Source organism: Hylobates moloch, unplaced genomic scaffold (genome assembly GCF_009828535.3).
Source record: "Hylobates moloch isolate HMO894 unplaced genomic scaffold, HMol_V3 SCAFFOLD_115, whole genome shotgun sequence".
Classification (NCBI taxonomy): Eukaryota; Metazoa; Chordata; class Mammalia; order Primates; family Hylobatidae; genus Hylobates; species Hylobates moloch.
Genome location: NW_026652390.1, coordinates 48,917 through 72,695, shown reverse-complemented (window position 1 = coordinate 72,695; position 23,779 = coordinate 48,917). Strand labels below are relative to the sequence as shown.

General features: G+C 38.7%; 1 pseudogene; it reads left to right on the top strand.

The window, feature by feature from the left end:
• Window positions 1-23,779, top strand: part of LOC116463988 (golgin subfamily A member 8S-like) — a 51,460-nt pseudogene that overhangs the window by 8,918 nt on the left and 18,763 nt on the right.

Sequence of the window (23,779 nt, the reverse complement as noted above, 5' to 3'; positions counted from 1 at the left end):
CCTAACATTTAGTAAATGTTTATTAGATGCCAGACACTTTTCTAAATGCTTTATGTGTATCAACTGATTTAATCTGCACATTCTCTGACCAAATTATCATAGTATAACTCCATCTTATTATAATATAGTTAATGCATAAAGAGCTTGACATAATGTGTCCAAGCACACACACCTGGTAATGGGAGAGCTATAATTTTAAAGTTAGGCTACGAATCCAGAACCCAATATACTCTCCTGCCATTTGGCATATTGATAAATAGGCAACCAAAATAATATCACTGGCAAAATTTCTTTATTTAGCCTTCCAGCTTACTATGCTTTGTTCTGTGGCTAACTTTATTTCATTTCTAATTTATTAATTTCACCTCTAATATTTTATTAATAGACAATATTTTCAGCTGGATATGTTTTCAGACTTTTGTTTCTTTTATTTCCAGTAGCATCCCTTAGTTCTTGGGAATTATTTAACATGCAAAATATAAATTATTGTTTTGTGGTTTCATTAATTTTGTTTTGTCTAGAAATGGCATTCAGTTCAATGTATTCCACTGAATGTGCACTGTCACTGCTCAAGTTTTTCATCATTTTTTTTGTGAGCCAATATTGTATGTTTTATCAGCTAACATAAATATTAAATGTCATACCTGGGGAAAGGGGTGAAAGTTGAGATGAAGGGGTGAGGGTGGAGGAAATGGTAGGCCTAAATAGAAGAGTGCAGGATGTCAGTAAAGTAGCATTATTTTGTATCAGATTTCTTTTTAATGTGTGTCTTTTCATTATCCACATCACCTTGAGTAAAATATTTTCTGTGGCTTCCCTTCTATTTTGCAAATCAGAAAAATATTAATTCTGTCTCAGTGTTGTCTAAGAGATGCTTTAGAGCCCAGTGGGGTGGGGAACTTGTAACAAATTACCTCTTAATAGACATTTCTTTGGAAAAAGTAGGTCTTGTGGCCGAAGTGCCAAGGAGGCAGGGTCTTTGGGCTGGGGACGGAGAAACTAAACACAGAGTAGTTAAGTCCTATTATAGTATTTGCTACAACCGCCCCAAGATAGTTCTGAACACCACCCTCACCCCTTCATCTCAACTTTCACCCCTTTCCCCAGGTATGACTGGTTGACTTTAATTTGGGATTCCAGCTGGCTGAAGATCAGATAGGCAGGCTGGAGGCCTCTGCAATTGCCAGGGTGCATTTTTCTTTGCAGTGGAGCTGGCTTTCCTCATTTAACCCCTTCCCCACTTCAGTATCTGGAGGATCACAGTTGCTGCTTCCCACATCCATCCATCCAGTGGGCAAGGTGGATTGCTCACTGTAGGAACAATTTTCCACATTTACCCAGGAGGCCAGGGCTGCAGGGTTTATTCTGTGTACCAGGGAAGGGAGATGGAAAAGAGACAGGACCTGATTGGCTCAACTGTTCCTTGTACAAGGACACAATTTTTCCTTGTGCAGTTGTTTAATCTGATGATTGTCTTGTGGCTCATTCTTTCTTTTTGTCTTAGTTTATTCCAAGTCCCTGAGGCTTCCTTGGGAATGTCTGTCTACCTGTGGTTCTTAGACAGGGGATTCCTTTGTTGATGCTCTGTCAGTCTTAATTCTATTTATGCATGTCTGGCATCTGAGATTTTTCTCAAACTTTCTAGTCCACTTTTAGCCCTCCTTTTTGTTTCCAATTATCATTTGATAAAAAGAGCTTGTATTTTAGAGACCCTAGAGGGATCAGAAAAGTGAGTGTCGAGTGTTTAGTCTGCAATCATTAAAGACAGAGAATGTCTCATAGGTTTGGATCTGTGTTACTTACATGATTGTGATTTACGGACGCTTTCTTTCCCTTTTATTTTTTCTTTTGTTTCATTTATTTATTTTATTATTATTATTTTTAGAGACTTACTCTAAAAAAAATAGAGTCTCACTGTGTGCCCCAGGCTGGAATGGGACCACAGGTACATGCCACCATGCCTGGCTAAATTACAATTTTTTTTTTTTTTTTTGTAGAGACAGAGTCTCACTTTGTTGGCCAGCCAGGCTGGTCTTGAACTCCTGGCCTTAGTGATCATTCCATCTTGTCCTCCTAAAGTGCTGGGGATTACAGGTGTGAGCCACTGTACCCAGCCAAAGTTTTCACTTTTTAATAGGATGTATAAGGTATATAGAAGTGCTTTATTTATTTATGTATTTATGAGATGGAGTCTCGCTCTGTTGCCCAGGCTGGAGTGCAGTGGCGCAGTCTGGGCTCACTGCAAGCTCCACCTCCCGGGTTCACACCATTCTCCTGCCTCAGCCTCCCGAGTAGCTGGGATTACAGGCGCCCACCACCACACCCGGCTAATTTTTGTATTTTTTAGTAGAGATGGCGTTTCACCATGTTGGCCAGGCTGGTTTTGAACTTCTGACCTCAAGTGATCCACCTGCCTCAGTCTCCCAAAGTGCTGGGATTACAGGCATGAGCCACCATGCCCGGCAGAAGTGCTTTTAACTCCACGAGTGTTTAGGCTTTTTGGGTTATATTTGCTATTTTTACTTTTGTCCTTTTACTACATTAAAATGAGTCCTTTATAATTTCTGTCCTAGGGAATTCTAATAAATTATCTTTGTGGTCTAATATAAAATCATGTTTAATGTATGCCATGAATGTAGTCAACTATTGGTAATAATGTAGTAATAGTAGCTTGCTCTTCAGCACAAATTGTCATGACACAATGGTAATTTCTGCATGTGGATTATCTCCTGATTCTTAGAACAACATGAGGTACATATTATTATTGGTCCTACTTGTTGTGCCTACCAGACCCATGAAAGATGAGTAATTATCCCAGGGTACTGTCTCCCTCACCTCCAATGGTGGGCCAGAGCTAGGTCCAAGACTGTGAATTCTAGAGTGTTAGACACCATCCTATGCAGCCTCCCACTGAGTAAAGGTGGTCACTGTTTGTAGGGTGTAGAGTATAGATACATCTGTTACTTTGACTTCATTAGTTGTATTTAGGATGCTTGAATGTGTGAATGTATTGATTAATATATTCATTATTGCCTTCTCTCTGTGCTTGGAAGAGAAGAAAATTGAAGTTTACCACTGCTATGGGTTTACTTTGCATGCTTTGTTATTTGGTGTATAAAGATTCACACCTTAGATCTTTTGTAGGTCATACGGTTTTTAGTTTAAAGGGAATCTTTTTCTCAAGAGTTTAGCCTTGAATTCTACTGAGATTTACATTGGCAATTGTGTTTGCATTTTGTTTGCCTTGTACAGCCATACTTTTATGCACTCCGTTCCTACTAATGTGTTTATTTTGCTTTTGATGTTGATACATTTGTTCAACAAACATTTTTAGATTTCTGAGTGCGCTCCAAGCACTGTCTAGGTGTCACAGTGGCGATCGGGACACAGCCCTGCCTTCATGGATCTTCTGGGCTGGTCAGGGAGACAGATAATAAACAAGTCAACGAATGAATAAGTAACTACAAAATTTTAGTTCTGCTCTAATGTGGTAGCCATTCGCTTCATGGGGGTTATTTAAATTAAAAATTAATAGTAGTTTACTCATTCAGCACGTATTGTCAGACACAATGGTACTTTCTGCACATGTATTATATCCTTTGATTCTTTTAACAACATGAGGTATGTATTGTTATTGGTCCTACTTGTTGTGCCTACCAGGCCAATGAAAGATGAGTAATTACCCCAGGGTACTGTCTCCCTCACCCTCAACTGTGGGGATAATTTTTAAAATAAAAGTTAAGGCCAGATGCAGTGGCTAACGCCTGTAATCCCATCACTTTGGGAGGCTGAGGTGGGCAGATCAGTTGAGCTCAGGAGCTCAAAACCAGCCTGGACAACATGGCGAAACCCCGTTTTTACTAAAAATACAAAAATTAGCCAGGTGTGATGGCACACACCTACAGTCCCGGCTATATGGGAGGCTGAGTTGGAAGGATTGCTTGGGCCCAGGAGGCATTGCAGTGAGTGGAGACTGTGCCACTGCACTCTAGCTTGGATGATCCTGTCTCCAAAAAAAAAAATTAATTTAAATAAATATTTTGTTCCTCACTTGCATCTGTCATATTTTATGTGCTTGATAGTCACGTGTCTAGTGGACACTGGATAGAACAGTGCAGATGTGGGACATTTGTCAGTGCACGAAGGTTTGGTAGACAGTGGTGCCTTAGATGCTGTCATGGAGATGGGTTGGTTCTGAGGTACAGTGTCGAGTCACTAGGGGCATGTGGAGTGGTGACCTGAGAAAACCTGAATTTTGAGAAGGAACCTATAGTGTGAGGGTGTTGTCTATAGGGCATGTGGTACTTGTATTTAGGATTTTTGTAAAAAGTGACTATTCGTAAGCTATTTAAAGTTTCTATTTTAAAAGTATAGGGTTTTTAGGTAGTGTGTTTTCTCTTGTTCTAATAGGAATTGTTTTGGTCATATTAGGGGAAATAACTGGCATGTTTATACATTTTTATTTTAGTTGATTAAATCTGGTTGCATTATTTACTTTTATAGATTGAAAAATGGTTCAATGTTTCAAAAGTATTTTGAGCTTGTATTTGAAAAGGGATAGACAGGCAGGTGCAGTGGCTCAGGCCTGTAATCCCAGCAGTTTGGGAGGCTGAGATGGGAGGATTGTTTGTCAGGAGTTCAAGGCCAGCCTGGGCATCATAACAAGACCCCATCTCTACAAAAAGTAAAAAAATTAGCTGAGCGTGGTGGTGCACGCCTGTAGTCCCAGCTACTTGGGGGGTTGAGGTGGGAGGATGGCTTTTCCAATTATCCTACAGATATTTTTCAAAATGATTACCTTTAAACTATAATCTTTTTATTCAGAGGTGGGATGCTAATTCTACAATTGCCTAGGACTTCTTTAATTTGTATATGTTAAGAAATTTTAATGGGCAATTTAATAAATGTTGAAATTTCTAAGAATTATTTCTGTATGTTAGAGTTGTGATAATGCAGACCTTTTCCCTGTAGTACTTCTCTGAGTCTGATTTGTTTTCCTCCATGGGTGCCACATAGGTAGGTAGGTAGGTATGTATGTATGTATGTATGTATGTATTCATTTATTTATTTATTTATTTTGAGGGAGAGTCTCGCTTTGTCACCCAGGCTGGAGTACAGTGACACAATCTCGGCTCACTGCAAGCTCCGCCTCCCGGGTTCATGCCATTCTCCTGCCTCAGGCTCCCGAGTAGCTGGGACTACAGGTGCTCGCCACCACGCCCAGCTAAGTTTTTTGCATTTTTAGTAGAGACGGGATTTCACTGTGTTAGCCAGGATGGTCTTGATCTCCTGACCTCGTGATCCGCCCGCCTCGGCTTCCCAAAGTGCTGGGATTACAGGCGTGAGCCACCACGCCTGGCCACACATAGGTTTACTTCAAGAAGGTAAAAAATAAAAGCTGACTACGGTACATACTGATTATCCCAGACAACATGCAGACATCACTAAATGAGTGCAGTTCTCATCAACTTACCATTTGTTTCAATTAGAAAAAATCTCATCAAAACTAATTTTTCTGCATGAAATACCTTTTCAAATCACACTGAATGTGATTTATTAGTAGTGATTTATCAAATTCAGTTTTCTGCTGGATACTCAAGGAACACCTCATTAAGACTAGTGTTTATGCAAATAGTACAATATTTTAAAAACTTTTGATTGTAAAAATTTCTTTTAAACTTAATGCATACAGATATGTTATTGTTCAGATATTTAGCACTTACATAGAAACTCACTGATCTACTAACAAGTAGAAAAGAGACCTTTAGCCAAATGCCTCTGTACTCAGCAATAAAATGATTAATTACTGTTTTGCTCTTTTGTCTGGTTAAGGCTTTTAAAAAATTTTATTTTTCCTTTTACTATTACACCACAACTTGTTTAAATTTTGTTGCTATTACAGAATTGCAGCAGACATTACAGTTTGTGTCTCCCTGTGTATACGAGGGAGAGTTTCTCTGGGCTGTGTAGATGCCCAGAGAATGGGGAGTGTGGGCCTGACCTGTCACATTCAATTTTTATTTCACAGTCTTATATCTAATGCTCATCATTGCACAATGTAACTAGCTGGGGTTAGTTTCCTCAGTCCCTACTCTTCAGAGCCTGTTTTCTCTCCGTTTACAGATGGGCCAACGTTGCTCAGGTGATTGGTTTACTGACTTCGCACACAACTGAGCTCCAGGAAAATACACCTGTTGTTGAGGTAATGTCTTTTATGACTGAAATGTGATGAATGACAAGAAATACTGTTGTTGATGATATAATTTAGAACATGCAGCTTTCCTTGACCTTCACTTGATTTTTCTTTGTGGGATTGTGGAAATTGTTCTAAAACTATCACCTCAACAGACCTTTAGGCTTAAACACAGCAGCTCATTTACAACGTAGTTCATCACTAAAATGGCACAGCAGAGTTAACAAGGCTTGTGAACTCTATTCATCATTATTTCATTTATTTTTCAATAAGGCTTTTTTCATTTCCAGTTTTCTTGTAGTCTGTCCAACATTTTGTTACAGCTAATGTATTTCCTAGTTAAATCATAGCTTATAATTCAAAATGCAAATTCTTCTGGCTCTTCACCTTGAATTTAGTGTTTTCATATGAAAGATTACTTTCTACCTATTCTATTAATGTATATTACACTTAATTGGTAATAGAGTTTTATCCCTTGAACTGGGAGAGGCTCAAGGGTCAGTGTAGGTGAAAAGAACCAAGACTTTTTAGGATAAATAGCAAGAGATCCTGAAGGAGATTAAAAAGGGGTATTACGGAGAGGAGATTTTGTAGAGCTGAAGCTGGTTGTGTGGTATTTGGGGCTTTAGGAGGAATTGGAAAACCTTCTATGTCTGTGTTGTCCACTATAGTAGCCAACTGGTATTTGGAGCCTTAAGAGGAATTGAAAACTTTTCTCTCTGTGCCGTTCACTGCAGTAGCCAATTGCTGGGATAGTATCCCAGCTGTCCTTACAGTGTCTGGGTGGAGATTAATTTAATTTCACTGTATATCCCTTGCTTACAATTCCATCTCTATTTCCTGCAAACTGTTGGATCTCTGAGCTACTAGTAAAATGCCACCAAGTCTAATTTTTTCCTTTTTGGTGGGGGCCCGAAATAAATGAATTGTGACCTATATGATTACTGATGGTACCCAACTTGGTCCTCAGAGATGTGTCGAGTAGATTTTTATCTAAAAGAGCATATAGGGCAGTATTACCAGGAAGATAAGAAGGCTTAGCATCTCAAAAATGGTTTCTTCTGATGGCTCAGAGCAAAAGGTCTCCAGTGAGATGGAGTAGCTGTAGGAGATGGGAGAGAACATAAAGTCCAAGACAAAGTCCCAAGATTTTAGAGGATATTCCTGCATTGTCAGAGCTGGCATTTGTTGCTCAGGAGCTGTGAAGAAAGAGCCTCTGAATATGTAAAATATGACTGTTGAATTAAATGATTCAGTAGTTGCAGTAGTAAGTAGGATGGATACTTTAGGAAGCTGAGTTAGTGAATTTGAAGATCAGTTGGATGAATTCTCTTAGGATTCAGAAAGAAAGAGGATAAAGATTATGAACTAAAAAGGCATGAACGATAGTTTCAGATTTGTTGTGCTATCCAGTATAGTAGCCACCAGCCACTGTAGCTATTGAGCATTTGAAGAACAGCTAGTCTGAATTGAGATGACCAACTTAAGAAAAGAATACTATGGGCACCCTGTAATTTCCAAACCCCATTGTTCTACTTGATCTTTTTCACAGCATGTATCACCACCTGGCATTTTATGTATTTATTTCTCTTTCAACACTAGACTACAAGCTCCATTGGAACAGGGATTGTGAACTGTCTTGTTCAACACTCCACCCCAGTGCCTAGACAGTGTCTTGTGTATATCTAGATACTGACAAATACTTTGAAATAAATGAATAAAAGTGTATCAGTATGCTTGGGACTCCCTGTAGCAGGGCCTGGAAGATGGTATGTTTTGCTGCTGCAGGAATTCTCAAGGGACTGGGCAGAGGGCATGTGAAGTAACCTGGGACCTGCTGGTCACCCTGGGTGATGTGCTGCCCTCGCGTCCTACTGGTACTTGCTGTTGCGGCTGCTGCACTCACACTTGGAGAGTTTGGCCCAGCAGTTCCTGAACCATATTTGTTACCTGTGCTCACTCAGGTTGAGTTCTGTGGCCAGTTTGTATTCTCAAAGTATTTCTCCTACTCCAGTTGTTGTACTTTGTCGACATTGTATTATTCCTGGTCCTGCCTCAACTGACAGGAAAGTGTGGGTGTTAATTCCCGAGGTTCTTGTATCTTTTATTCCAGTACTGTTCTCTTCATGGGTGTTTGCTGATGCTTTACTAATTTGAAATGCAAGAACTTAGGGAAAATCATACTTACTTCATTTAAAAAATGGTGTGTACTGAACTATCTGGTGGACTGTTTTGAATTACACATTGTATTGTGAACTACATTTGGTTAGATAGTAGGGAGCTTACATAATAACTTGAAATTGAGCCAGGTGCTCCTTTGTGATGCCATCTTAATTTTATTATTTCTCAACACCTTTTAGTTCTTTAGTTCACTACTTTTAATGGCAAAAACTCTAATTACTTTTGCACCAACCTAATTCCTGCTGAGAGCAATTGGCTGTGATAATTTAAGTAGCCACTAGAGGTCACTCAAGCACTAGAAAAAAAGTTGCGCAAGTTTTAAGAATTTGTTTCAACTTCCAGAAGCAGGATCTGTGGAGGCTGAGCTTCCTGGTTTTTTAGAAGTTTCTGCTACAGGATGTGTGGCTCCATTCCTTTGGTGATTTTTACTATTTGAGAGGAATCAGATGAATGAAAACCACTATAGCCTCTCCAGAAAAATGCAGTTAGCACCAAGCACATGATTTCAGGGGATCTGAGAACCCTGTGGAGTCCACTGGTGAATCTTTGGTTCATAACTCCTGAGACTAGGTTTCTATAAAACTCACAGTTGGGTGCTTATAGATAATTTTTCAGTAACCAGTAATAAAATTTCAAGTGTAAGATAAATCCTGAATTCTCTATTAGATTTACTATGAGTGAACAAGAAAAATTGTGGTTGAAGATCCTATAAGCACTTTATTTTAGTTTTTATTTTACTTATTTATTCATTTATTTTTTGAGACATGGTCTCGCTCTGTTGCCCAGGCTGTAGTGCAGTGGTGTGATCTCGGCTCACTGCATCCTCTGCTTCCCGGGTTCAAGAGATTCTCAGCCTCATGAGTAGCTGGGACTGCAGGTTCATGCCACCATGTCCCACTAACTTTTGTATTTTTACTAGAGATAGGTTTTCACCATGTTGGCCAGGCTGGACTTGAACCCCTGGCCTCAAGTGATCCACTTGCCTCGGCCTCCCAAAGTGCTGGGATTACAGGTGTGAGTCACTGCACCTGGCCCCTATAAGCATTTTTAAAGGCATAGAACCTCATTTTGTTACTCACCTTTGTACCCCACAGTGCTGAGCCAGCAAAGTAATGTGTATTTCAGGCACTCAGTCAATGCTGAAGGGTTTAATGAATGATTAAAAGAATGTTAGAAGAGTATGATGGTGTAATTTGTTACAAAGAGAAATAAAAAATGGAGCAAAAATCTATTTTACTGTCCTTGTAATATAACTTAAGTCTCTTTCATCTTATTCTCTCATCAACAGCTACAGAAAATAACTGGTCATGATCTCCTTTATGCATTTAGAAGCATTTATTGGCATCTGTATCTTTTTCCCAGAAAAAATAACTATCTGAAGCTTATTTTCCTAGATAACACATTTACCACTGTGTAATCATTGTGGTTTCTGTATGTAATAATTTAAATAAATATTACTGTTATTAAGCCAATATATTTAGTGTGAAGCATGCAGTGGATGTATTTTAGGAAATTTAATACAGACTGATCAAATGCAATAACTGAAAGAAAGGATTTTTTTTTTTTTTTTGGTGACCAAGTCTCACTCTGTCAGCCAGACTGGAGTGCAGTGGCGCGATCTTGGCTCACTGCAACCTCCGTCACCCAGGTTTAAGAAATTCTCCTGCCTCAGCCTCCCGAGTAGCCGGGATTACAGGCATGCACTGCCATACCCAGCTAATTTTTTTTGTATTTTTAGTAGAGACAGGATTTCACCATGTTGGCCAGGCTGGTCTCGAACTCTTGACCTCAAATAATCCACCCATCTCAGCCTCCCAAAGTGCTGGGATTACAGGCGTGAGCCACCACGCCCGGCCAAAAGGAATATTAACACATTTTAGGTTAACCCATTCATTAAATTTATTTATTATCGGTTGGGCAGGATGACTCATGACTGTAATCCCAGTACTTTAGGAGGCTGAGGTGGGAGGATAACTTGAACCTAGGAGTTTGAGACCAGCCTGGGCAACATAAAGAGACCCTGTCTCTAGAAAAAATAGAAACAGTCTGGTGTGGTAGTGCGGATCTGTGGTCCCAGCTACTCAGGAGGCTGAGACGTGACCCTGGGAGGTTGACGCTGCAGTGGGCTATTGTCATGCTACTGCACTCCAGCTGGGCAACAGAGCAAGAACCTGTCTCAAAACTTTTTTTTTATTATTATGGAAAATTTCAACATATATAGAAGTAGAGAGACTAGAATAATGAGGTAGCATCATTCGCTTCCAGCAATCATCAACACTGGCTAATCTTGTTTCATCTATGTCTCCTGCTTTCATTCTCTCTCTCCCTTTTTCTCTCCCTCTCTCTCTCGCTGGAGTATTGTAAATAAGATAATATCATTTTATTAGCAAATATATTTTTCTAACAGAAAAGGATTAGAGAAATATATAATCACAATTCCATTATCACTCCCAATACATTCAACAATAGTCCCTGAATATCATCTAATACCCAGTTAGTGTTCATATTTTCTTGATGGTTTCATACATGTCATTTTGTAATTTTTCTTTGAGCCAGGATTGTGTTTAGATAATGTGACCCTTAAGTCTGTTAATTCCTGGTCTCTTTTTTTTAGTGTCATTTATTTGTTACAAATTGTTCCTTGTCTTGGCCCAAATGGGAACATCAGAAGCTTTATTGCACCCTTTTGGTGTTATTTAACAGAGTCCTTTATCACCTGCCTTTCCTTTCTTGCACGTGGCTGCTTATATGTGGACCCTTGGTTCAGTACTTTTTTGGGGAAATAGGAATTTTTCATAGTTGGTGCTGTATTTTTCCTATTGCTTCATAGAAAGTGAGACAACTAAACATTATATGCCTCTATTAGAGGGGTTAAAGTTGATCACTGGAGTCAGATGTTGTCAGCCTTATTATAAATATTCCCATCACTCTTTTTTTCCTTCATACCTTCATCTGTGAGCCAGGAACTCATCACTGTTTTATTTAATAGTTTTAACATCAATCGATTATTGTCTACATGTAATAATCCTTTAGAGTTGCAAAATGATGATTTTCTTATTCTGTAATTTCCTTTCTATTTGTACTTGGAAGTTTTCTTACAGAAGAGCTTTCCCTGATCAACTATTTGGTTATCCTAAAATAGAATTTGTTTCTCAAGGCAGGATAAATGCTTGATTGTTTCTCTTCATAGGTCAGTTTTCAGAATAAAGAGTTGGTAGCATAGAAATCTCCATAAATGTCCAGTGAGTTGGTACCTTAGAAATCTCCATAAATATCCAGTGAAATTGATTTTATATTCTTAAGAACTTATAGATGTATATATGTATATGTATATCATCTAGTCCTTTGCAGTCGTTAGTCTTTTTGATGCTTAAATTGTTTCATCTCCATCCAGTGGGAGCCATTCAAGTTTGCTCCTTTCTCCCTTTGACATAAGCCTACTCCTGTCTCTGATAGCTTGCTGGCTTCTCAGCAGTGAGCTTTCACAGGCTTGTTTTGGGAATAGTTAGCCCCTAGTTTTGAAACCACTTCTATAAGGAATCTTGTTTACTTTTTGTTAGAAGATGTAGTTAGAGAACGCAGTCTGGGTTCTCTAGGATTTTTTTTTTTTCTTGTAGAGCTTTTCAGAGGTCAGATCTGGGTACTATTGCTTCTTAAAAAGAGAAAAATTCTGAGTTTATTGATAACCTTTCCAATTCAGATTTTTTTATTGAGATGGAGTTTCGCTCTTGTTGCCCAGGCTGGAGTACAATGGCACGATCTCGGCTCACTGCAACCTCTGCCTCCCGGGTTCAAGTGATTCTCCTGCCTCAGCCTCCCGAGTAGCTGGGATTACAGGCATGCACCATCATGCCTGACTAATTTTGTATTTTTAGTAGAGACAGGGTTTCACCATGTTGGCCAGACTGGTCTCAAACTCCTGACCTTAGGTGATCCGCCTGCCTTGGCCTCCCAAAGTGCTGGGATTACAGGTGTGAACCACTGCACCTGGCCTCAATTCAGATTTAAAATTCATTTTTACCTCTTGATTTACAATTTTTATTTTTCTTCTCATAAACTAAAAATCCTGGCTGGGCGCAGTGGCTCATGCCTGTAATTCCAGCACTTTGGGAGCCGAGGCAGATGGATCACTTGGGTTCAGGAGTTCGAGACCAGCCTGGCCAACATGGCAAAATCCCATCTTTACTAAAAATATAAAAGTTAACCAAGCATGGTGGTGCTCACCTGTAATCCTGGCTACTCGGGAGGCTGGGGCACGGGAATTGCTTGAACCCAGGAGGCAGAGGCTACTGGGATCACACCACTGCACTCCAACCTATGCAACAGAGTGAGACTCTTGTCTCAAAAAAAAAGAAAAATCTTGACCATTAATAACATTAACATAATGATCCTTTTTTTTTTTTAGCTTAAAGTTTAGTTTAAAAACAGTAGTACACGTATTGTTACTAACAACAAAACTACAAAGTACATTTTAAGTACTTTTTTCCCCAGTGATACAACCCACTGGTTGATATATACAGTCAAAACACTGAGTTTTAAAATCAATTTAAGTAATTCTTCACTTTGTACTTTTGTGACCAATATGATATATAGTTATATATGTTTCCTTTTTTTTTTTTTTTAGATATTTAGAGATTACTTTGTACTTTCTTTCTGGTTTGAAAATTATAATTGTTTTTTATTGAAGTGTTAGAAATATACAGAAATATGTACAACATGTAAATGTACTCCTTAATGAATTATTGCCAAGTGTGAAAACCCAAGAAACTGCCACTGGGTCAAGAAACAGAACATTGAGTAGGACGTTGCTGGCATACCAGGGGACCCTCTTGTGCCCTTCCTGATCACTGTTCTCTCCGTTTGCGCCAAAGGAAGTTACTGTAACTTCCAACTCTATGATGATTTTGCCTGCTTTTGAATTTTATTTAAATTGAGTCATATGATATGTATACTTTGGTATCTGGCTTCTCTTATTTCATATTATGTTTATGGAATCATCCTTGTTGCAGGTACCTCTGGTTCATTTTTAGTACATGAGTATACTACATCACTGGCGATGGGCATTTGGATCGTTTTCTGTATTTGGCTATTATAAACCTTGCACACACATTTTGATGCACTTGCGCAAGCTCTCTGTTGGGTATGTGTAGGAATAAAATTTGTAGGTTATAGGATATGTGTGTGTTCAACTTTAGGGGGTAATCCAAACTGTTTTCCAAAAAGGTTGTAGAAGTTAAAATGCTTTGACTAATGAAAAAATGTTTGGTGCTGTGTATTCTCATTAATACTTGGTGTTGGCATAAAATCATGTTAATGTTTTTAACATTAACGGTTATTGAGTTTGGTATGGCGTCTGAAGATATGAGTATAGAATTTTTCTTCCTATCTCTATTAATAGGTGGATTATATTAATGGAATTCCTAAAAATAAATCACCTTTGCATCTTCAGAAGAAATAACTTGGTGCTCTCTATAATTCACTTTTGGAGTCTCTTTCCTAATGTTTTTTTCTAGAATTATTCCTCTATTTTTTCTTGCCACACTACATTGACTCTTGCAGAGTCCAGGCTGTTTGTCCTGTAGAATGTTCCACATTCCAGATTTGTCTGCTTGCTTTTTCTTTGTATTGCCAACTTATTCCTCTAGTCCACACATTCCCTATAAACTGTAAGTTAGGTCTGGAAGCTTCATTAGATTCAGGTTAAACCTTTTTTATTTGGTAAGAACATATAATAGGTGATATTGGGTACTTCATATTTCGACTCATCAGGAAGCGTGCAGTGTCAGGTTCTATTAGTTGCGCCTACTTTGACCATTTGATTAAAGTGGTGCTGCCAGAGAGCTCCATTGTAAAGGTACATCTTTTCCTTTGCAGTGCCACTTTACCTTTCATGTGATGTATGCAATAAGAACATAATATTAAAAATCATGTAGATTATAACTGCTGTTTTAACATTTTTCTAAAATAAAACATACAATTTTAGTTCAGGAAATGTTAATCATTTTATCGTGATTAATCGCCATTGCATTTTCTCTTTATTTTCAACAGATTATTACTATTTTTATTTTTGAGATGGAGTCTCATTGTGTTGTTCAGGCTGGACTACAATGGCACAGTCATAGCTCACTACTTGGGCTTAAGCCATCTTCCCACCTCAGCCTCCTAAGTAGCTAGTACTACAGGTGTGTGCCACCATGCCCAGCTGTTTTTGTTTGTTCTTTTTTTTTTTTTTCTTTTTTTGTAGAGAGATGTAGTCTTCCTATGTTGCCCAGGCTGGTCTTTTTAGTTTTAAAAAAATCATTTTAGCCAAGCTTTATTGAATGCTTACTGTGTACCAGGTGCCAGGCTGGTCTTAAACTCAAGTGATCCATCCATCTCAGCCTCCCAGAGTGTTGGGATTACAGGCGTGAGCCATCACACCTGGCCTCAACAGATGATTAATTCACTATCACCATGATTGTTTTTGAAATTAATCTAATTTAATTTTTGTTTTTTGAGGTAGGGTCTTGCTCTGTTGCCCAGAGTGCAGTAACATGATCATGGCTCACTGCAACTTCACACTCCTGGGCTCAACTGACCCTCCCACCTCAGCCTCCCTAGTAGCTGGGACTACAGGTACATGCCACCATGCCTGGCTAATCTTTTAATTTTTACTTTTAGTAAAGATGGTGTCTCGTATTATTTCCCAGGCTGGTCTCTAACTTCTGGTGACAAGCAGTCCACCTGCCTCAGCCTTCCAAAGTGCTGGGATTACAGGCATGATCCACTGCACTTGACCTCGAATTAATTAATTAATTAATATATTTTTAATATATATTTTTTACTTCAATAGCTTTTGGAGTACAAGTGGTTTTTGATTACATGGATGAGTTGTACAACAGTGAAGTCTGAGATTTTAGTGCACTGGTCACCCAGTGTAGTGTAGATTGTGCTCAATACGTAGTTTTTTAAATCCCTCTCTCCTCCCTCACTTGTGAGTCTCCAGTGTCCATTATACCACTCCGTATGCCTTTGCATACCCATAGCTTAGCTCCTACTTATAATTGGGAACATAAGATACTTCGATTTCTATTCCTGAGTTACTTCCTTAGAATAATGCTGGCCTCTAATTTAATTTGAAAAATTTATTTTACATTCTATGTCCTCATGTTTTTTGTGGGATAATCACATTTTATGATTTAGTTCTTTAAAAGAGTGAAATATCGCAAGAATTATTGACTTAAGAATATTGGCAGTGTGTTCTTTAGCTTTCTACTGAATTGGTTGTAGAATTGAATTTTATGTTAAAAGTGGATATATGGTGATTTGAAGCATCATTTTACTTAGTTCTTTCTGAAAATTGTGTGCTTTTGGAAACTCTAAACATAGCGTATGATGAATGCGTTTCGAAGGCTGTGAGACTGTGTGCTCCACTTTGGGCTCTTACTCCATATTAAGATGCACAATTGCACCACTTCCTCTTCTCTGTCTCCTAGCTTGAGTAGTATTGCTTTTCATTTCTAGAACAACTACACAGTGTCAGTTCTGTCATTGTTCTTATTTTCTATAGGCATTTTCAATTTATAATCTTTTTAAAGAACAAACAGCACTTGTTGCACTTTCTGAGATGTATGAATTATATATACATATATATGGACTTATTTTTCCCTATAGTTTTTCCATGTAGCATTTATTATGATTTTGTAAATATTCTAATTATAAAAGTAACATTTGGTCTTCTAATTATGGCAATTTAGCTATTGAAATAATCTTGCAAATTATGTGTGTTCTTCCCACATCAAAAGAAAAAAAAAAAAAAACACAAAAACAAACGTAGAGGGTAGGCTCAGTGGCTCACACCTGTAATCCCAGCACTTTGGGGGGCCGAGGCGAGTAGATCAACTGAGGTCAGGAGTTTGAGACCAGCCTGACCAATATGATGAAACCCTGTCTCTACTAAAAATACAGAAATTAGCTGGGCGTGGTGGCATGTGCCAGTAGTCCCAGCTACTCAGAAGGCTGAGGCAGGAGAATTGCTTGAACCTGGGAGGCAGAGGTTGCGGTGAGCCGAGATCACAACACATCACTCCAGCCTGGGTGACAGAGTGAAACTCCATCTCAGAAACAAAAACCACAAAACAAACAAACCTAAAAATGCAAGGTAAAATGTAACAAAAATACTTTGGAATACACATGTGAATAAACAAGAAAGTGAGGGAAATTTTCAAAAGTCAGAAATGGGGGCAACTAAAATCCTGAAATGGTAACACTTTAAGGCTGCCTGGGACAAGATGAGATGGTAGTTATTGCTGTTGTATAATAGTTTTGAGGTTTGATACAATTTAAGAATAGAAGATGAGGCCTGAGGTTTGCCTGAAGCAGTTAGGTGGAGCTAAGAGCCTTGAAGAGCTATCCTTTTAGTAAAATGAGGAATTTGAAAAAAAAAAAAAAGGCAACTCACTTACCTACACAGAGAGATAACAAAGAAGTTTGTTTGTTTGTTTATTTATTTATTTAAGACTGAGTCTTGCCCTGTTACCCAGGCTGGAGTGCAGTGGCACAATCTTGGCTCACTGCAACCTCTGCCTCCTGGGTTCAAGCAATTCTCTGCTTCAGCCTCCCGAGTAGCTGGGATTACAGGCACCTACCACCACACCCGTCTAATTTTTGTATTTTTAGTAGATACGGGGTTTCACCATCTTGGCCAGGCTGGTCTTAAACTCCTGAGCTTGTGATCCACTCGCCTTGGCCTCCCAAAGTGCTGGGATTACAGACATGAGCCACGGTGCCCAGCCAAATTTTGTTGATTTTTATCTTCAGCTCTAGAAAGAGGGAAGAAAAGTCTTCCATATAAATTTTCAACTGCAGTTTTTTGTTTTCAATTTTCATCATGTTTTGGGGTATGAATTTATACTTCTCCCAAACTGAGAAATTAATATAACAACCATGTTATGTTGGGCTCCTGGTTCTGGTAATGGTCGAGGAGCTGTATTGGGCTTACCCTCTTGCCAATAATAATAATAATAATAATAATAATAATAATAATAAAAGATCTGGATGGAATATAAAAACAAAAGTAGGTAGAAACTGGAGGCAACACACTACTTGAAAGAAGGGAAGTGACCTGGCTGAGCTGTATGTTTAACTGGTTTATCCTGCAGATGCGCTAAGTTCACACCAAGGGAATAGAGTTTAGGCAGGAAGTGACTTCTTCCTGGGGCAAGGAACTGAGGTTGGAATTTGGCCCTGCTGGGAAAGAGTGGTGGAGAATGAGTAGGGAAAAATGATAGTGAGAGCAGAATCACAAAATATGTGTACAAGTTCCTCTACAGTCATTGGCTAACTTTGAAGTTGTGCATGTGCTGAACGACACCCTGTGGAAGCCAGCAGAAAGAGCAGCTGAGAGGTTAAAGAGTTGAACAGAAATTCCAGCAGTTGCTCGAGCTAGGGAGATAGAGTTTGGAGGTGAAGTCTCACCAAGTTAACAGGGGCTTGGTAAACACCTTGAACTTTCCACTGAAATGTGAGAAGGGCCATGCCACACCTTAGGACTAAGAATCATGTACCGGGACTAAGGGCTACATCCTAGGGCTAAAGGAAAAACAAGAAAAGACTGGTACTAACAAAAGCAAAAGGAAGCCTTCACAGGATTGAGGTGATTGGCCAGATGCTACTTGCCAGAACACAACTCAGTGCTCTGTAGAGGAAAATAAGGTTATTGAGAGTCTTCAGTATATATTATCCTGAAGGTTCAGAGGAGAAACTCTTGGTGACCGTTGAGTTAGATAAAGAGATTTTAGACAACACCAAGAGCATCATCTATAAAAGAAAAAAGTTAATAAATTGGACTTCATCAAAATTAAAAACATTTGCTTCACCAAAGACCCTGTTAAAATGATGAAAAGACAAGCTAGACACATGGATAAAATATTTACAAGCTACATATCTGACAAAGGACTCATATCTGGAATGTCTCAAACCTCAACGCAAAAAACATTCAATTAGAAAATGGGCAGAAGACATGAGAAACATTTTACCAAAGAGGCTATATGAATAGCAAATGAGTACATGAGAATATACTTGTCATTGTTATCTGTTAAAGAAAAGCAAACTAATTCTGCAACTATACACCTATTAAAACAATATAATAGTGGCAGTACCAAGTGCTGTCAAGGATGCTGAAAAACTAGCTCTGTACATTGCTAATGGGAGTGTAAAATCGTACAACTACTCTGGAAACATTTTGGCCATTTGGTAAACTAAACATTTACTTACCATATTTTAAACTCCATATTACATATCCATATGAATATACCTATTACATACTCACTTTGAGCTTTTTTTCAGAGGTATGAAATCTTATGTTCATGCAAATATCTACATATGACTATTCATACTAGCTTTATTTGTAATAAACTGAAACTGGAAACACTAGAATGTCACTCAGTTTGTGAATGATTAAACAAACTGTTACATCCTCAGAATGGAATACTGCTTAGTAAAGTGAAATGAACCATTGATACCCAACAACTTGGATGGCTTTCAAGGGCATTAGATGAGTGAAATGTCCTATTAATATACCATTCTTGAAATGACAGTGTGAGAAAACAGATCAGTGTGTATTAGTCCATTCTTATGCTGCTATGAAGAAATACCCAAGACTGGGTAATTTATAGGGAAAAGAAATTTAATTGACTCACAGTTCCACATGGCTGGGGAGGCCTCAGGAAACTTACAATCATGGCAGATGGCACTTCTTCACATGGCGGGAGGAGAGATGGGTGCCGAGTGGAGGGGGAAGCCCCTTATAAAACCTTCAGATCTTGTAAGAACTTACTATTGTGAAAACAGCATGAGGGAAACCGCCCCTATGATTCATTTATCTCCACCTGGTCCCACCCTTGACATGTGGGGATTATTACAATTCAGGGTGAGCTTTGGGTGGGGACACAGAGCCAAACTATATCACAGTGGTTGCCAGGAGTTAGGGATATTGGGGGAAGAGGGAGAGTTTGAGTGCGTAAGGATTACATGAAGGAGATCTTCATCATGATTGATTGGTTCTGTTCTTTGATTGCAGAGGTGGTTGTGTGAATCTACACATGTGGTGAAGTGATATAGAATTATATATACTCATTGTACCAATGGCAGACTTTTGGCTTTGATATTGTTCTATAATTATGTAAGATGTTACCATTATGGGAAACTGGAGGAAGGGCATATGGGACTTCTTTGTACTGATTTTTCTATTCCCTGTGAGTTTATAATTATTTCACAATAAAAGTTCAAAAACACTTGTTGGATGGACATCACAGAACATAATAGAAGAAAGAATCAGTGAATTATAGGTCTGTTTAATAGAAATGACTCAAACTGATACACAAAGCAAAAAGAATGAAGAAAACAGAACACAGTGTCTGAGACTTTGTGGAATAATATTATGTAAAATTATCTAACAGTCACATGATTTGACTCTCAGAAGGAGATGAAAGAATGAGATGGAATATTTGAAGGAATAATTGTTGAAAATGTTTCCAAATTGATGATAATGTCAGCTCACATTCCCAAGAATCCCATTGAACCCTGACCAAGATAAACCAAAGAGGACTACATCTAGGCTTATCATAGTCAAACTGCTTAAAATCAAAATTAAAGAGAAAAATCCTAAAAGCAATTAGAGAAATCCTATATAGTCCATGTTGGGAAACAGTTACATGAATGTGTGCTGACTTCTCATTTGAAACCATAGATGCCATTAGACAGTGGAACAATATTTTGAAAGTGTTCAAGAAAAAAATTGCTATCCCAGAATTCTATATTTTGCCAAAATACTCTCAAAAATAAAAAGGAAATAAAGAAAAAAATGGGTAAATTAGTCTCCAAACTGAGAGAATTTGACTAGAAATGTTAAAATGGGTTTTTCATGTTAAAGTTAAATGAGCAAATATAAACCTGGGTTTACAAGAATAATTGAAGAGTACTATAGTGGTAAATATGTTGGAAAATAAACAATTTTTCATAACTTGTTAAATCTATTGATTAAGGCCAGAAAAATGTATTGTGTGTTTTATAACATAAGTAGAAGTAAAATATATGACAGCAATTGTATAAAAGGGTTGGAGGAACATATGCAGAAGTGTTTAATGTGAATTTTATTGTATCCCTATATTTTATGTGTATATTGTTTTATGTATATATTGTATGTGTGAGTTTTTTTTCTTTCTTTTTTTTTTTTTTTTTTTTTTTGAGAGAGTCTCACTCAGTTACCCAGGCTGGAGTGCAGTGGCATGATCTTGGCTCACTGCACCTCTGCCTCCTGGGTTCAAGTGTTTCTCGTGCCTCAACCTCCCGAGTAACTGGGATTACAGGTGTGTGCTACCATGCCCGGCTAATTTTTAATTTTATTTTTTAGTCGAGATGGGCTTTCATCATGTTGGCCAGGCTAGTCCTGAACTCCTGGCCTCAGGTGATTCATCTACCTTAGCCTCCCAAAGTGCCAGGATTATAGGCACCAGCCACCATGCCCTGTATAGCCCATAATACCATATTATGAGCTAATATTGTATATGTACTTACACGTATGTGAAATAGTATAATGTTGATTAAAGGTTACTTCTGATAATTTATGCATACTATTATAATTGGAAGACTATCCAGAAAAAACTGAAAAACGAGAGTAATTACTAAATAGTGAGTAGAAGAGAGAAAAAGGAATACTTGGCTAATCATAGTGCGGTGGTGTTTACAAATGATTGCAACTAGTTACAGATTTGTTTCTTCTCCACTCCCACTGCTTCACTTGACTTGCCTTAAAAAAAAAAAACTAAATTAACATTTAATCAGGAATAAGTCAGGAAAGGAGGAATAAAGGAAGAAAGATAAAATAGGGCAAATAGCAAATGACAAGATGATAGACTTAAACCTCACCAGATTAATAACTGTTAAATATGAGTAGCCTAAATATTCCCATCAAAAGGCAGAGACTGTCATACTAGATTGGGGGAAAAAAAAAAAAGACCTAGGCTGGTGCAGTGGCTCACACCTGTAATCCCAGCACTTTGGGAGGCCAAGGTGGGTGGATCACTTGAGGTCAGGACTTCAAGACCACCCTGACCAACATGGCAAAACCTGTCTCTACTTAAAAAAAAAAAAAAAAAACAGCCAGGTGTGGTGGCTCATGCCTGTAATCCCAGCTCTTTGGGAGTCCAAGGCGGGCAGATCACAACGTCAGGAGATCGAGACTGTCCTGGCTAACATGGTGAAACCCCATCTCTAGTACAAATACAAAAAATCAGATGGGCATGGTGGCGGGCACCTGTAGTCTCGGCTACTCGGGAGGCTGAGGCAGGAGAATGGCATGAATCCGGGAGGTGGAGCTTGCAGTGAGCCTAGATGGCGCCACTGCACTCCAGCCTGGGCGACAGAGCAAGACTCCATCTCAAAAAAAACCAGAAAAACAAAACAAGAAAAAATTAGGTGGGCATGGTGGTGCACGCCTCTGTAATCCCAGCTACTTGGGAGGCTGAGGCAGGAGAATGGCTTGAACCCTGGAGGCAGGTGAGCTGAGATCCCACTACTGCACTCCAGCCTGGGCGACAGAGTGAGACTCTGTCTCGAAAAAAAAAAGAACTAACTGTATACAGTTTCTATGAGACATACTTTAAATAGGAGGTTAGACCTAAAAAGTAGAAGATGATATATGGAAACACTAGCAACAAGAAAGCTTGAGTAGCTTTCTTATTAATATTAATAACAAAGTAGAAATTAAGGGAGTATTACCAGAGATAAAAACAGTTCGTAATAATGAAAGTTTCAGCTCATTAGGAAGCATTAACAATCCTTAATTTGTCTGTGTAAAATGAGACTACTTTAAAATATATGAAGGAAAAATTGACAGAACTAAAAGGAGAACTTGATAATGACAAATTCATTATTATTGTTGGATATTTTTAAAATAAGTAGATACAAATTCTGTGAGAACATGGAAGATTTGAATATTAATAAAATTGAAATAATTAACATTTATAGAATGCTAATTCCCACAATTGTACAATACCTTTATTTTGAAACCACACTGAATAGTCACTAAAACAGACCATTCTCTTGGCCACAAAACATACCTTTATAACAAAGTATTGAAATTGTTTAGAATATGTTCTCTGACCATGATTGAATTAAATTAGAAATGTCTTAACAAGAAGAAATCTAGAAAATCCCCCAAATGTTGGGAAGTTAAGAAAAATACTTGCAACTCATGGGTCAATAAAATCTCACAAATTTTTAGAAAATATTTAAAACTGAATAACAAGGGGAACCCAACACCTCACCATGTTTGTGATGCTGCTGAAATGGGGGTAAGAGTGAAATAATTCACAGCCGAAATGCTCAGATTAGAGCAGCCGTTCTGAAAACTGCGGATCACAATTGCCTGGGCGGTTTTTGCTGAAACAAAGATTGTCAGGCCGAGCGTGGCGACTCATGCTTGTAATCCCAGCACTTTCGGAGGTTGAGGCGGGCAGGTCACTTAAAGCTAGGAGCTTGACACCAGCCTGGTCAAGGGGGTTTTAGAAGAAACTCTGTCTTCTAAAAATACAAAAATTATCTGGGCATGGTGGTACACACCTGTAATCCCAGCTACTTGCAAGGCTGAGGCATAAGAATCGCTTGAACCTGTGAGGTGGAGTTAGCAGTGAGCCAGGATCTTGTCACTGCACTCCAGCCTGGGTGACACCTTGCCCCCAAAAAAACAAAACACACAGATTGTCAGACCCCACCTCCAAAGTTTCTCATTCTGTAGGTTTTGAGTGGGGCACAATAATTTGCATTTCCAGTAAGAGCCCTGGTGACTTTTGATGCTGCTGGTTTAGGGACTATACTTTGTGAGCCACTATATTAGAAATTGAGAATGTTTTTTTTTTTCTTTTTTTGAGACGGAGCCTCACTCTGTCACCCAGGCTGGAGTGCAGTGGCGCAATCTTGGCTCACTGCAAGCTCCGCCTCCCGGGTTCACGCCATTCTCCTGCCTCAGCCTCTCCGAGTAGCTGGGACTACGGGCGCCCACCACCACGCCCGGCTAATTTTTTGTATTTTTAGTAGAGGCGGGGTTTCACCATGGTCTCGATCTCCTGACCTCGTGATCCACCCGCCTCGGCCTCCCAAAGTGCTGGGATTACAAGCGTGAGCCACCGCGCCCAGCCGAGAATGTTTTAAGTTCCAGTTTAAGAAGCTAGAGAAAGGAGAGCAAATTAAACCCAATGCAATTCAAATAAAGGAAATAATAAAATTAAGAGCTGAACTCAGTGAACTGGGTAAGTAACAATAGATAAAAAGTTATGATGTTCTGTCTTCCCAGAGGAAGAAAAGAATAAAAAAAGAAATGAAACCAAACCAGTAGTTCATATTGATAAATTGCATAAAATTTTTAAA